Here is a 16,933-nt window from a genome sequence, read left to right on the forward strand (position 1 = left end):
AGTACTTGTATCCCAACAGACTATATCAAGAAAATAGAGCTTAGGTCTTCACGTGACAAAGTAGACTCAGAGGTTGATAGTGACCCATCAGAGTCACCTTGGTCCTTGCGCTTTGCCTGGCTCAGGTTATGATCATCATAAGCAGACTTCTTCAAAGTCTGATCTTTATAGGTTGACTCCTTCATACTTCCACCTCCAGACGTTGACTTTTTCAGAAGTTGACTTCTTCAGACTCTGGTATTCAGCTTCTGATCCATCAGATTTCGGTCTTTAAGCTTCTCATTGAATATTCATAGTCATAAACAATACTTGTATTCTATATGAAATTTTATTCAATGGTCCTGCACACTTGAACAAACATTAGTATACCCAATTGTTTTTGAAATACTTTGTTATCATCAAAATACAAGGGATATGGGATAAACCAATTTTGTTTCAATAGATAGGGGTTCTCATATTTAGGGAGGGTCTTAAAGAGAAATACATGGGTAGTATTAGGAAGTAGGCATTTAACAAGGTGCATTCATCTAAGACTAATTATACTAATACTATCGAGAGTGAGTTTCCTTTCTTGGGCTGGAATTCTCCTAGTTGTAGGTGATGTTGCATTGAACTGGGTTAAAAATTCTATTGTGTTCCTTATTGCTTTATGCATTTCATTCCTTAGTATATGTGATAATCGGTTAATATGGTTTAACCGTGGTACACGTTATCCTAGACATCATGTCTAACTTTTGTCCCCTAAGAACATAATTTCACGATTCCGTAATACGTTAAAATGCACCAACCATGGTAGGAAGGCTGCAAGGTTTGCACAACCTAATGAGCCATGGTTCCAGGATTTCATGTAACTATTTGGGTTGCATAATTTATGCAGGACTAGCTATGGTTATATTAACCATGGCTTATTGTCTGCTTTTGTGGAGAGATGAGACATAAAGACATCTTCATTTCATCTTCTGATAGATGATATATCCATCACACTTGATGACGTCTCATGCCTCTTTAATCTTCCCATCTAGGGAAAATTACTAAACTACTCCAGGACCACCAGGTCTAAGGAATTGGACTTGATGGTGACTTATTTAGGAGTTGACCCAGGAAAAGCTCAGTAGGAGTTAGATGACACTAGAGGATGTCATGCTAGGTTTTCATTCTTGGTGGATATGAATGAGCATTAACTGCCTTAATTATGGAGGCTGATGGTGATGATGCATGCGTTTCATACCATAAAGTGTGTGCATTAAGGTCATACCTCTTAGTGTTGGCCGACACGTCCATTTTTATGGACAAAAGTGCAACCTATGTCGATGTCATCTACCTCCATATTTGATTGACTTGTAGAGGATCCGCAAGTATAACTATGGAAGTTAGTTTTATGTGGTACCTTTACCCCAAACTAGTTGAGAATAATGTATAGAAGACTTGATAGTTGATTGGAAACAACTGTCTACTTACGACATTTTTTTGCACCTTTAATGATATTAACGTCATAAAACAATGCTACATTCTTATGTTACTAATATTTTATATCAACCATTTTCTAGCATGGATCCACCACTATTTTACATGTCTCGTCGATTAGGCATAAGTGGATTCTACTATGAGGCCTTGCCACATGTGTGCTCGATCATCCTGCTCAAAAGGAACCAGACAATCGAGTCATTCCAAGTTGCCCTTGACTGCATCGTGGTGATTGATATTAATTGAATTTCGTACAAAGATCACTGTGAGACACGAATCTTGGAGGTGATGGAAATATACATCAAATGGATGACTAGTGGGTCTCAACTTATGTACCCCCATCTACCTGAGGGAGTCATGCACCAATTTGGATATATCTAGGGTATACCTAAAGACCTCACTATTGCTACTTCTGCTACTATCCTCCATAGGGATATTGATGAGATCATTATAGGGGCATCAAATATACTCATCATTGGGATTGTATTTTGTATATTTTGATATTTTTGTATTATATTTTGTACTTGGGTTGATTATAATATGATGACATTGTGTATTTGACATTTTGGAATTTATATGTATGCAATAGTTCTTCTATTTTAATATTATTATTGAATGACAAATGTGTATGGTTTATTGTGAGTAGGGGTGACAAAATGGATGGATTGGATTGTTAATGAATGGATCAAAACAAACCATTAATCCATTAACAATCCATTAAAGTTTCTTTAAAAATATTCAATCTAATCCATCCATTAATAAAAAAATCCATCTAATCCATCAATTAATATTTTTTTAAAGGATGGATATTCATCCATCCAAAATAATTAATTTAAATATTTTTTATTTATTTTAATAAATCATATTTTAAATATTATAATTTTTTAATTTCACTAAAATATTTTTTTAAAATATAGTTCCATAATGAGGAGTAATGTTGTCTTTTTATTGACACTTTGTTAAATTTTATTTATTATCTAAAATAATTATTAAAATTTAAATAGAAACACAACAAATTCAAAATTTATGTCAAATTCATTTTGTGCTTTCCTAATAAATTCCAATACTTTGCCTTTGAAATAAAAGTGTAAATGTAAAAAGATATATATATATATATATATATATATATATATATATATATATATATATATATATTACAATACTTATTAAAATTCACATTTTTTTTATTTGACCATAAATAACTTGTTACTTGAATTTGTAGAATGAAAAGTGAAAACCATCATATTATATTGTTATTATTATATCAATTAAGTCGTTCAATTATACAACTAATATTAGTTCTAAGACAATATAGAAATTGTTTTTATGTAAAGATCGTGATTCACTAAAATATTCTTTTATTGAACATTCTAAAGATACGCGTTCCATTAGAAACTCCCATAACTAAACATGCATCACTAAACTTGAATCACCTATCATATAATTTTCACTAAATAATTCCAAATCACCACCTTTAAAATGAAACACCTCAACATCAAAAGAGGTAAAATACAAATAAATCTAGCATATAATTTTAACCAAAGTTGAATCACAAATCATATAATTTTCACCAAACAAGTGGGATTCAAAATACTAATAAAGCTTTAGTTACAATTGGTTATCGAAAGAGGTAAAATACCAATATATCATTTTAATAATAAAATTCTAATAGTTCAAGCATTCAAACTTCAAGTTATAACATCTTTGTAGAATGTTCTCCCAAAATAAATCACATCTCCAAGTAACTTCATGTTATGGAAAAAAAAAGGATGAGAGGACTATTAGAACAAGATTTGGTTCTGCATTTACTCCTTGAGTTTTGATGATAACAATGTTATATTTGTGTGAGAATAATTTTGGTACCCTAATGGTTTGTTATTGTGTAGCTTTAACATCCAGTTCTAATTTTGAATATATGATGTGTAACGTCATCAATTTCTGAATAATGTGTTCGAAATCTGCTTATGCCTCAGTTATTAGAAGTTTTGAAAGATGTCCAATATTGTTATTGCAATGATCTTTCTGCTTTTGTGCTGATTCACTCTTGAGAAGCTTCTGAGGAGACACTATATTGCTACTGCAATGTTCTCTCAGTTCATGCTTCTGGACGTGACTCTAATCACAAAACTTCTGAAGAATGGAAAGCTTCTGAAGTTGTGTTATTTAGTTGAAGATTCTGAATATCTCAAGCCAGACGATTGAGGTTATCAAGGTTCTGATTGAAGGTTCTGACCAAAAATTCTGAAGTTTCTAAATACCGCTTTATGTTTCTTCATTTCATGCTTCATCAACTTTCATTAGAAGCCAATCAACTTGAAGATAATATCAAATGGGAAAGTGATCAAATAGTAGATAGTATAAATCAAACATCCTTTCCACTACCTAATTTCATGGGTAAGGACAGTACTATACATCACACCTGTCACTTATTTTATGGGCGAAGGACAGTATGTAGTATCACTCCTCTCCCATCCAACAATGGATAGTCACTCTCCGAGCTTTTCCCTTTTTGCACTCCAACAGTCTTATTCTTATGCTATATAATTGAGACTTGGAGACTTGAAGAAAACACTGGTGACACAATATTTTGACAAGTTTATTTCTTTGTGAAAAGCTATCATTTGTTTTTACATGATTTTTCTTTCAGTGTTTGTTTATCATTTGTGTAAAATCTGCTTGTATAGAAGCATCTTGTAACACACAAAATTTTATTCAAATTGTTTGTTTGATTTCTTGAGAAGACAAAGAAGGTTGTTTTTTTAGTCCTTAAGGAGACTAGGGTATAATTGGATCCTTGAGAAGACAAAGAAGGTTATTCTTTGTGATTATTGTAATTTGTTGATTATAGTGGATTAAGTCCTTGTGTATAAGGCAAAATTACCTTGGCGGATGGACTGGAGTAGATTTGAGTTTCAAGTGAACTAGGATAAAAATACTTATGTTTTTTTATCTCTTTGATGTTAATCTATTTATGGTGTTCTTGTTTTGGAAAAATCTTTTGCTTGTAAAACCCAATTCAAACCCCCCTTTCTTGTATTTTTCACATCTTCAATTGGTATTAGAGTTTTATTTTTGATTGTGATAAAATATATATAAACACCTCACCATGTTTAATACCGATCCAGTTTGTGTGAGAAACAATGGTTGCTGCTAACATTGTTAACAATAATGAAAGAGATTACTATAATGCAAAACCACCAATCTTTTATGGTGAAATTTTTTATTATTGGAAAGATAGAATATAAAGCTTCTTTCTTGGTTACAATGTTGATCTATGGGATCTTGTAGTCGATGGCTACGTTCACCCAGTTAATGCTGAAGGAAATATTATAGCAAGAAGTGGTATGACTGATCAACAGAAGAAAGGTTTCAAAAATCATCATAAGGACAGAACTATATTACTAAATGGTATCTCTTATATTGAGTATTAGAAGATAACAAACTGAGATTATGCCAAATCCATTTTTGACTCTCAGAGGATGACTTATGAGGGGAATGCTCAAATAAAGGAGACAAAGGCCTTGGCCTTAATCCAGAAGTATGAGGCATTCAAAATGGAAGATGATGAAATAGTTGAGACTATGTTCTTAAGGTTTCAGATGCTTGTTGCAGGACTGCAAGTTTTGGGCAAATGATACTCTACAGCTGACCATGCCAAGACGATTATCAGAAGTCTTCCCAAAAATGGAGACCTAGGTAACTGTTTTGAAGCTGGAAAAGGATCTAAACAGTATCAGTCTTGAATAACTTGTTAGTTCTTTAAGAAGCTACGAGATTGATCTCGAGGAAGATAAACATCATAAGCAAGGTAAATCTGTTGCACTAAAGTCTAAGCCTGAGAAGACAAGAGCTTATCAAGCTGAGGAAGAATCAGAAGGATCTGATAAAGACTCAGAAGATGATGATGAGCTATCTCTAATTTCAAAGAGAGTCATCAGACTTTGTAAACATAGGAAATATGGTCAAGGAATGTTCAAAGGATCCAGAAGGACTGCTGGTCGCTTTGATTATTCGTCTGGACAGAAGAAGCAAGGTTCTGGAAAATAAGTTATCTGCTTTGAGTGCAAGGAGCCATGCCACTACAAAAATGATTGTCCTAAGTTGAAAAAGGATAGAAGGCCTAAGAAGAATTTTTTTAAAGGCAAGAAGGGTCTGATGGCTACATGGGATAACTTGGGATCTGAAGAAGAAAATTCGGACGAAGAAAAAACCAACGTTGCATTGATGGCAACTATAGGTGATCCTGAAGGTTATGAAGAACCATAAGACAAGGTATTATTAGAATCATAATCCGACTCAATTCTGAAGAGGTATTTTCTAACCTATCTCGTTCTGATATTGAATCATGTCTCTCTGGAACGCTGGAAAACTACCAGAGTCTTCAGAGTAAATACAAGGACCTTAAACAAGTCAAAGTAGTTGCGTTTGAAACTTGGAGTGAGCTTGAGAAAGATATTTGCTCTCTAAATGAAAAAGTATTTTCTTTAGAAAGTAACAACTCTGCTTGAAAAGAAATATTTCAAAACTAGAGGAGGAAAAAAAATTAGAAGCTTCTGGTACTGATTGCGTCATTAGATATGACAGAACATTCTAGTACTTTCAAGCTAAAAGCATATATAGAAGTAAAATGGATTCCTTGATCTATCGAGTTAGCAGAAATGGCAAGAAATGTTTAGGTTGTACAGAAACTATAAAACCCGACGAAAGTCAGAATGTAAAACCAAAACCTCTTTATGTGCATTTCGCGCCTGCTGGCATTGAGCTTGATATTTCTGCACAGACACAAAAACATACAAAGGATAAGAACTCAGTTCTAAAACCTAAGTATCATGCACAAATTCCCCATGAGTATCTTTCTGCTAAAAGACCAACAGTTGTAAGAAACTCTGGGAAAACTAACAAAATAGGACCCAGAAAGTGGATACCTAAGGATAAAATAATTTATGTTTCAGACATCCTTAATATCTCAGTTGAAACACCAGTCATGGTACCGGGATAGTGGATGGTCACGACACATGATAGACAAAACATCTATGCTCCAAGATTTGGAACTTAAGCCTTGAGAATTTGTTGGTTTCAGAGGAAACCAGAAAGGAAAGATCATTGGCTCTGGAACTATTGGTAATGGTAAACTTCCTTATATTACTAATGTTCTTTTTGATGATTCTCTGATGCATAAACTTTTGTATATTAGTCAACTTAGTGACAATGGTTATGATATAATTTTTAATCAAAGTCTTGTAAGGTTGTTTGTCAGAAAGATGGTACAATCCTTTTTAACGGAAAGAGAAAGAACAACATTTAAGAAAATTAGACTTTCTTATCTTGAGGAGCAATGGGTATGGCATAGATATTTGGGCCATGTTAGCATAAGAAGGATTTATCAGCTAAATAAGCTTGGATTAGTCAGAGGTGTACCCAACCTGAAGTTTGCTTCAGATGCTCTTTGTGAAGCATGTCAGAAATGCAGGTTTTCTAAAACATCCTTCAAAGCGAAAATTGTTGTGTATACCTCTAGACGGTTAGAACTTCTGCACATTGATTTGTTTGGACTAGTGAAAATTGCCCCTATCAATGGAAAGAAGTATGGATTGGTCATCATTGATGATTGTAAGACCCTAATTTTGACCCTAATATCCCTCATGGCATCATATCATTGCTCAATGCATTTTGCCTCAAGGATCATAGCATGTGTGGCTCCTTAGCCCTAGGGTTGGGACTTGTATGAGTGGTTTGAGACCACCAAGCATGCTTGAATTGTATATTATTGCTTTTATTATTTGTTTAACTAACCAAAAGCACAAAAATATGTCACTAACCTCTTTTGTTTTGAAGCTCAAGTGATCATGTGATCCCCTGCTCCTAGGAGGCTCATATGCTCAATGAAGTGGCCATATGAAGATAAGAAAAAGCATAAAAATGGTCCACAAAGCTCCCAATCATCATATATGTCCCCCAAGGATCTCAATTTGACAATTTTATCAAGATAACCCATAGGGCTTGAGGATTGTTTCTCAAGGAAACCATAATTCAACTGCGCATTGATTGTGCCTTACTCATAAAGCAACCTCAACCTATGATCAAGTTCAACCAAGGGAAGTTCTTTCATCCATTATTTTATACATATATGAGCCTATGTGAGTATCCTCAATCATTCATTCATCAAAATTTGAAGTTTGGCCTTGAGAAGTTGACCAGTCAAGTCATCTAATTAAACCGAGGATCACTGAGACACAACTTTTGATGTGTTTGTCAAATGAAGATGACCCCAAGAGCAAAAATGTTCTTAAGAACCATATGAAAAAATTTCATGTTCATAAAAATCCATTTGAAACTTGGAAGGTCATCATTCATTTCAAAACATTACAGGTCATTTTGACTGAAACCCTAATTTTGGGTTAACTTCCCAAAGACCTAACTTCCTTAGAGGTGATACCAATTGCATTGGAAAACTTAAGATGTCTACTTCAAATGTTATGTTGGACAAAATTTCATAATCCTAAAAGAAACACATGTGATAATAAAAAACATTATAGGTTACTTTAGACCAAAGTCATTGAATTTGAAAAATGTCCAACTTCAAGTGCCCATAACTTTCTCATAAAAAATCAAAATGATGCAAAGTTTAAGTCCAAGTTGATCATCTTGAAAAGATCTATAACTTTTATATTGGAGGTGTTTCCATTTGAGGCTTGCATCATTGAAACAGAAGGGCTTGAAGTTAATCACTTTTGGTAAAAAAATTCAAAGGGGACCTAGACATGTTTTGTACCTCAAACTTCAAAGCCAGTTTTTATAATTTTCCAATCTCCAAATGGATTTTTGCCTAACATAGCTTTTGTTCCTTATGTCAAGAGCTTTCCAACCATTACTCACATGACCATGTTTGAACTTTAAATGTTTGATTTTGGAAGGGCTTGATATTTATGTCCATTTGTGCAATTCACTTCATAACTTGAAATGCAAGCTAATGCCAGACCTTGTGCACGTCCAATTCCCTTCAATATGACTTCAGCATGCATTTCCATTCATTATTGGGCTCTGCAAGCGCCTGTACAGGCCCATGCATGGAAGATCCATTTTTCATGCACACGAGCATTACACATCCTTGCATCAAGCTCAGCTATAAATACATGGGCTTGCTCATTCAAAAACCAACCTCAAGGTGATCTGAAACTCTGCTGGATTGAAACCACACCCTCACTCAAAGGAATTTCAGTTTTCATTTCTCAATTTCAAGCTTGAATTTCAACATCCTTATTTGATCTTCAAGTCTTAATTCCTTAGCCTTGCATCATCATCACATCTCCAGATCAAATTGGGATCAAAAGCTTGAAGAGATCGTGTTGTTCAAAGCTGCATTTCAGAGGTATATCACTCAACTGTTTCGATCTGGATCTTGCTATACAATGTGAATTGCTTGAGTTTGAATAGTTTTCTGAAGTCCTCGAGCAAGAGGCAGGCCAATGGTGGTCTTAATTTCATGAATCGTGCCATTTCAGTTTGTGTACCTTGATCTTCAAGATCTGATTTCTCATTAAATAGAAACATTAAGGAAGATCCAAGGTTACAGGGGTGATGTACATCACCCCAACTTCATTTTGATACCTGACTTGTTTATTTTGGTTAACTTTTGAAAACCTGCGTGTGGTGGCCGAAAACTGTTAGTTGGCCGGAGAGGATGGTGGTTTCCACCACCATCCCCACGTGGATGCTTCATGTCCCTCAGATCTGGCTCAAATGTTATAATCGTGGCCATTGATTCATTTGACTTATTTTAATTCCAAATGTGATGCGCTTGACTTAAGACCATGGTGAGACCGCGCCTCTGGATCGTGTGATGATTCCTTTTATTTTCAAAATTTCATAAATATTTTATTTGAAGTCACAAAAATATGAGACCAAGGACAAAATTTTTTTTGAAAAATCTAGTTTTATATTTTGATTTTTAATTATTTTTGTGACTTCATTTAATATTTTTTGTGAATTATTTGGTTTTTAATAATTTTTAATTCTTTTTAAATACTTTTTAATATCTGAAAAATCCAAAAATATTTTCATAATACATATGGATCATGATAAGTCAATGAAAAATAGTCTCATCAATTTCTTAATTGATTTGAGATTTATTTGAGATTTTAATTCATATTGTGTTATTTTATTTGTTTTTAATTGTTTTAAAATAGTTTATGATTTCCAAAATTATTGAGAAAATTTGCCAAACCTTGTTTGACCATGTTAGACCTATGAGAATTTAATTGGACTTGTTTAAGTTGATTTCAATTGTGTTTGAGGTTTGCCCATATTTTGTCCATTTCAATTTTGCATTTATTTTAATTCCAAAAAATACCAAAAAAAATATTTTTGACTTGTTGACTTCTAATCTTCATTTCTCTTCTGTTTACCATTGGTTGATGATGATTTGATTTACATTAGACCATTTGTGTTTGACACTTTAATTTCTTGGTCCATTTCATTTCATCTTCATCTTATTTCTTTTTATTTTGGCCAATGAGTTAATGTCTTATGGTTGGTCTTGACATATGAGAGGTTTAACCTTCTTTGATCCAAATCAAACTCAACTTGATCCATGATCAAGTGAGTTGCTTTGTGTCTAAGATAGGTTGCTTCTTGGTCAATCAAAAAACCTAAAGTCCATACAAGGCTTTCATCTTTTCTTTTGGCATGGCAAGTTGTAGGAGCTTGGCTTACTAGTCATGATCTCTAACTTGTGTTTATTTGCCTATAGTTTTATTGACCGACCTAAGATAGGTGTGACTACTACAATAGTCCACTTATGATTGCTTAACATAGCGCTAAATTGTCTTGTGACACACTAACATAACTACTAACTGTAAGACCCCAATTTTGTCCCTAAGATCCCTCATCATATCATATCACATCATATCATTGCCTCAAGGATCATGGTGCACCTTGCCTCCTTCCTTGTGGATGGGTTATCTTGTGAGTGTGATTCTTGATCACCAAGCATGTTTAGCATTTGTATATCATTGCTTTTTATTTGTTTACTAACCAAAAGTACAAAAATATTGTCATCTAACCCTGTTACTTGCAGATGAAGCAACACTAGGTCAAACCAGTCAAAGGCATTCATTGAGCCATAGATGGTGGCCATTCTTGAAGAATTTGGGCACCATTGATCATTCACAAGAGTTCATATGAGTTGTGATATCATTTGGAATCAAGATCTCAAGTGGTAGAGGCTTGAAATTCATCAGAGCATAGCTGGGTCAGCTGAAACCCTAGCAAAGTCAACTGTGGTCAACTGTGCATTTAATTAGGGATTTGATGGTGGGAGATGGTTAGAGAGGCCTCATTCATGTCCATACAAGTCTCATATAACATGTCAAACATCAACATTGAAGGATTTGAGGTCAGACAAAAAGTTTCCAAAAATAGTAAGTGACCTGTAATTTCAAATTGCCAAAAATGGAAAGGTCTTCTCCTCAACTTTACATGTACAAGAAAGCTTCAAATCAAATTTTGTCCAACATGAAAGTTGAAGATATTGCTCTTACCTTTCCAAAAAGTCCAAGAACATCCATTTCTCATTTGTGGTTGGCAAGTTATAATCAAATCATTGGCAAGGAATTTTGAACTTCAACAAGGCATAACTTTTGCATCAAAAGGCCAATTCATGTGATTCTTTTTTGAGCAATTTTCTCTTGATCCCTACTATCATAATCATACATCACATTTTATTAAAACTCATCACAAAAAATGGCATTTTCCAATTGAATCAATTTGAATTTTTGGAGGGAAAGTGCTAATTTGAAATTTATGCATTTCATTCAATTTCAACCAATGTCATTTGCATCCAAACTGATTTTTGAAGTGCATTTCAAGTGGAAACTCGGTACTGTTCATTGCCATGCATGCATGAAGGGCATTTTGGCCAAATTGCATAACACTCCCATTTCACTTAATCCATTGCATTTTTGCTAATCATGATTAACAAGTTTGATTAACAGGTGGTATAAAGTGCTAATCATAACAGAAAATCAGGGGGAGAACTTCACAATTTCAGATCCAAACACTTTTCATCTCAAATTCTCTCAAATTTTCTCAATTTTGTTCATCGAATTTCAGCATTTCTTTTGCTTGTTTCTTGTGCTAATCATTATCTGCAGGGAATATTTGAAGTGAATTGAAGCCAAATCTTGGAAAATTCTTGAAGAATTGTGGCTGTTGAAGCTTGAATATTCACATGGCAGTTGGAGATTTCATCGTGTTCAAGCACTGTTGAGCTAAAGCCTTGCATTCATTCATCTTCCTCATCATCATTGAGCATCTGTTTTGCATTTCCAAGCATTGAAACTCACGAATCTAGCTCTGCATCATCATCAAGGTTAGAACTCGATTGCTCCAATTCTTGCAATTCTCATGTGGATTTTGTAGATCTTGGAATGTAGATCACACTGCACTTTAGATCTCTTGATTTCATTAGGTTTTGAGAAAGTTATGTGGATTTGAATATTGGATGTTAAAACTTATTGTGATCGATTCTTTTGCCATGCGTAGAATTAGAACAAATCCATGCTATATTGTTGATGTGTGATGAAAGGCGGATCGAATGATATGCGGTTCATGAATTTCTGTGGAGTCTTGTTCTTGATGAGTATGAACGTGATGAACTTGCATGAACTTGTTAGGTTTTCCAGTTCCAGAATCCGTTTGATCTTGCATGAGCCTTGTTTGCATGTTTTTCGCTATTTGTGTGCCATGCCACGAATCAGAACGCGCCACCTCACTTAATGAAACGGTGCGTTTCATTAAGTGAGCGCCACATTTGAAAGTTGACGCGGTTCGAATCCGGCTGCCAGCATCCACATATTTTGCTTTTTGCATTTTCTCACATATGCTTATCACATTCACATACTTCCTTTCATTTTTTTTTTAATTTTTCTTCACATTGGAAAAATCATAACTCCTAAAATAATAATCCAAATCACCTGGAATTTTTTGTGAAATGTTCATCATCATGTCTACTTTTTGTTTGGATATTTTTTCCAGATTTGTGCTCGGTTGAATTTGTTTTTAGCCTAGGGTTTATTCATGTATGTCATTTCTTGCATAATGCTTGCCATTTCTTTTATGAAATCATGATGCTTGATCCAATAGAGCTGAAATTTTACATGCACAATCTAGACATGTTGACTGATCTTTTGGTATAGAGTTTGTGATTTTTGCATTTCTGGATGTTGAGATATGATGTGATTAATGGAGGTGTGACAATGTGTGTCACACAATTTCTTGTTCATGTTTCTGATTTTATTTACCATGCCATATGAACTTCAAATAATCTGAATTTTTGCATGTTGATACTTTTGGATGTTTAGTTTGAGAATGAATTTTTGTAGAATCTTTAGATCCATTTCCTATTTGTTTGAGATTTTCTTTGCTGTTTGGTCATATTTGGACTTTAAATGAGTGTTGAACTTCCATGATTTGTGAAATTCTTATGCATTATCATATGGACTTGAAATTTTGTACATTGATTCTTAACACATTGAAGTTAATTTTGGTTTTGGTTTGGATCATTTATCATTTGTCATCACTGTTTTATGCTTGTGTGAAGTTGATGCACCATTTGTGGCCTTGTTTGAGCTTGTTTTTGCATACCATGACTTATTTATTTTCTTTGACATGCTTCCACTTATTCAAATGCCATGATTTTTAGTGTGTTAATCCTTTGATGTGTTCTGTTTAGGCATGATTTTTCTTGGAATTTATTGAGCCATTTTTGATTTGATTTGAATTGGTTCATTCTGTTTGCCTCTATGAGTTTCCAACTTGCCTAGTTTGACATGAGTTGTTTATGAAATGGATTTGGTGCATAGTTTTGATATGGGACCAATTGGATGATGTCTTTAATTGATTAATCTTGATTCTTACCAATTTTTATGTTCTGTTTTGGTCTATTTATCCTCCTTTGACCCTAGGCTTTGGCCTAAGGGTTTGCTTCTCATGTTTGAGTTTGTTTTCAGGTTAAGAAGCACATGGCTTTAAGGAGATTAATTCATATGGCTTGAGTTGGTTTGTGTGATTGTTATGAACTAACTTTGACATTGTTTTGTAGGATGCTTTGAGCTCCTTTGAGTTGGGCTTATGCTTTGCTTAATGCATTGCTTGTGTATAGTTGACTGTCTGTTGTGTGTTGACTTTCTTTTTTGAATTGAATACTGATTGTGTTGGATTGATTTCAGGTACCTTAGTTGCTATAGTTACATTGTGAACTTGCTTTTGCTTTGCTTGATAGCTTAAGCATTGAGGTATACATCTCTTCTTCATGTAGTCTGGAAGACCTGGCCTGTTACTTGGCCAGGCACCTGTCTGAAGTCCTCCCTAAGAGGCAATGTGTGTGATTGTTTATCTTTGTCCCCAAGCAGGAAAAGTCCTTTTGATAAGGCAATTGGTAGACAAAAGAGATGTGTAATCCATCTCCTACTATTCTGTGTGTCACTCACCTTGCTCACACCACATGTGTTGATGCATAGTGAGTAAAAGCCCAAGATCTATAGAGTCATTAACTTGTGGAGAGAGTTCCAACTTTCTGAACTCCCACACCTTCTGATATTCAATGCTCTCCCTAACCAGGGATAAGAGCAATGAGGCACACCCCTCATATCCTTTCATCTGTTTCACCTTAACTCTCAATGTTAAGGTTAAGAGCACCATTCACCCCATTCCAGTTGACTTTAAAGTCTAACCCTTGCTTGAGCCTAATTGCTTGGTTATAGTGTGTGCTAAATGACTTTGTTTGATTGATTGCTTGATTCATCTGTACATGTTTGCTTGTTTGCCTTTGTGCATTTATCATCATTAATTGCTCATTAGTGCATGATCATCACTTCATATCTTTGTGATCCATCTTTGTTTGCCCATTGAGGACAACTGTAAGTCCATTCATTGGCCATTGTTCCTATGATTTGGAAGGGATAGAGTGTAAGACCATTTCATTTGGCCACTTATGTCCATTGCTTCTGTTTGTATGTTGTATGTGAGGATGCAATTGTAAGTCCATGTTGTTGGCATTTGTATTCCTATGATCATCCTGTGGAGGTTGGTATAAGTCCAGATAGATTGGCATCTGACATCCATATTTTGTTTGCCTTAGGAGATTGGAATAAGTCCATTTATTGGCATCTGATATCCTTGTTTTGTTTTAGGAGATTGGTGTAAATCCATTTATTGGTATCCGGTATCCGCTTTTGTTTTGTGAGATTGGAGTAAGTCCATTTATTGGCATCCGGTATCATTGTTTTGTTTTAGGAGATTGGTGTAAATCCATTGATTGGTATCCGGTATCCGCTTTTGTTTGTGAGATTGGTATAAGTCCATTGATGGCATCCGGTATCACCTTGCTTTTATTTGCCTACTTGCATTGTTACTTCATTCCTAAGGACACACTTGAATCATCTTCTATATGATTTCAAGAGGTGAACCTTTCTGAGAAGTTTTACACTCCATTATCCATTTACCCTCTTTGTCCTAAACCTTTTCACATTGTTAATTCAAAACTTTGAACTATTGTGCAAACATCTTCATGTCTTTTCAAATTAGAAACTTGGACCTTAAGTCCTTGACTTTTCAAACTTCACTTTTGATAACACTTCTTTCTGAATTGAACCTAAATCATACTTTGACCATCCTTTTGTGAATACTCATAATCAATTAACTTCACCCATTCAATTGTTTTGTGGCTTTGTCCATTGTTAATATGTTTTCATACATTAGCCATAGGTTTCAATTACCATAGTGGTTGATGTAAATCTTACCTTATCCTTAGTGAGTTGATTGTAAGTCTTCCATACTTATTATAGGGTTAACCCCTCACTAGTATGTTGAAGCCGTCCTCGCATGGTGGATTGTTGATTCAGGTTGAGTTTTCTCCCATTGGTAATGAAAAGCCTTAGTGCTTATGTTTTAAAATGAACTCACTAATTTTTGGAAATCTTTTAGCCAAACTACGGTGTTTTGATCCTTACCTTTTATGGAAAGGTATGTAGGCAACGGGTTCATCTGTTCAAACACAAAAATAATAAAATTGTATATTCTTTTCTCATCTTCCCATTCATGTTTGCACAATATGTCATAAACAAATAAACTTTTTCTTATACAACAAGTGTGAAAAGGGCTCCCTAGGAGTACCTAGGACGATTTGGGTGCCTAACACCTTCCCATTGCGTAATTTACCCCTTACCCAGACTCTCTGATCTTTTCATTAGTTTTCTATGTGTAAAACTTCTTAGGCTTTTGTTCGCTTTTTAGCCAATCCTTTGGATAAATAAAAGTGCGGTGGCGACTCGATTTCTTTGTATGCTTTGCTTATGGTTTAATCAATAAATCATATAGTGACGAATACACCGCTACAGAAAAGTGGCGACTCTGTTGGGGACAACATTAGACCTTCCCTGGTGGTATTGCCTACTTTTGACCCTTGTTGTGTGATATTTGTTTATCTGTTATTTGACATATTTTTGTACAATTTGGGATAACTGTATTGATTGTAATGTTTGAATTGCTTGATATACAATTGCTGTTTGCTTTGGTGATCTCTGTGAGATGAGTTCTATACCCGAACTCAAGTGCACTCTAGGATAGGAGAATGGCGTAGTCTTGTTGACTGGTGTGGAGTATTCCTTAGCCAGTTGACTTGCGAGTCCATTCACTTGGTGGAGGTCATGTTGGATTAATAATGTCACACAAGTTATTTGTGGTTAGGCATTATTCTTTCAATCATGTGCCTTAGAAGCCAAGGACCTTAGTTTACCAAACCCATCTTGGCCTATTTCTAGGACGTAGTGCGGAGGTCGTTCAGATGTAAGATCTGATGCGATTGTTACGCGATACTACACTCATAAGAGTTTCTCTTGAGAATATTTTTGGAATACGAGTATTCGTTCCTCCGATAATATCCGAGAGATGGGACGATGATTATGGGAACCTCTGGTAGAACATGTCTGACAAGTTTAAACCCTAGTACACTCTTTTTGGGTGGTTCTTAACCGAGACTCCATGCTCGTGACTCTCAGCAAACCCGTGATTCATGGTTGAGTCGTTCAAATATCCTTAATATCAATGGAACTTGGGCGTTGATAAGGTGTAAACCATAATCCGCCAAAATGGATGGTTGATATTAAGGATGATTGAGCCGGTTCATGTACCGTTAATATCAATGGAACTTGGGTGTTGATAAGGTGAAAACCATAATCCACCAAAATGGATGATTGATATTAGGGATACAATGAGCTTTCCCATGACCTTTGTCTGGTGTGACTTGCTTGATCCTTGAGTGTGATTGTTGTATTCATGCATTCATGCATTCATCTGCATTCATGTCATCAGAAAAAGAAAAATTTTCAAGGAACTTAAAGGGTTTATTTGCAAAATTTTCAGACATGGAAAGACCAAAAAGGCATACAAAGAAGTACAGCTTTAGACAACC

The sequence above is a fragment of the Lathyrus oleraceus genome, chromosome 7 (assembly GCF_024323335.1).
Source record: "Lathyrus oleraceus cultivar Zhongwan6 chromosome 7, CAAS_Psat_ZW6_1.0, whole genome shotgun sequence".
NCBI classification, from domain to species: domain Eukaryota; kingdom Viridiplantae; phylum Streptophyta; class Magnoliopsida; order Fabales; family Fabaceae; genus Lathyrus; species Lathyrus oleraceus.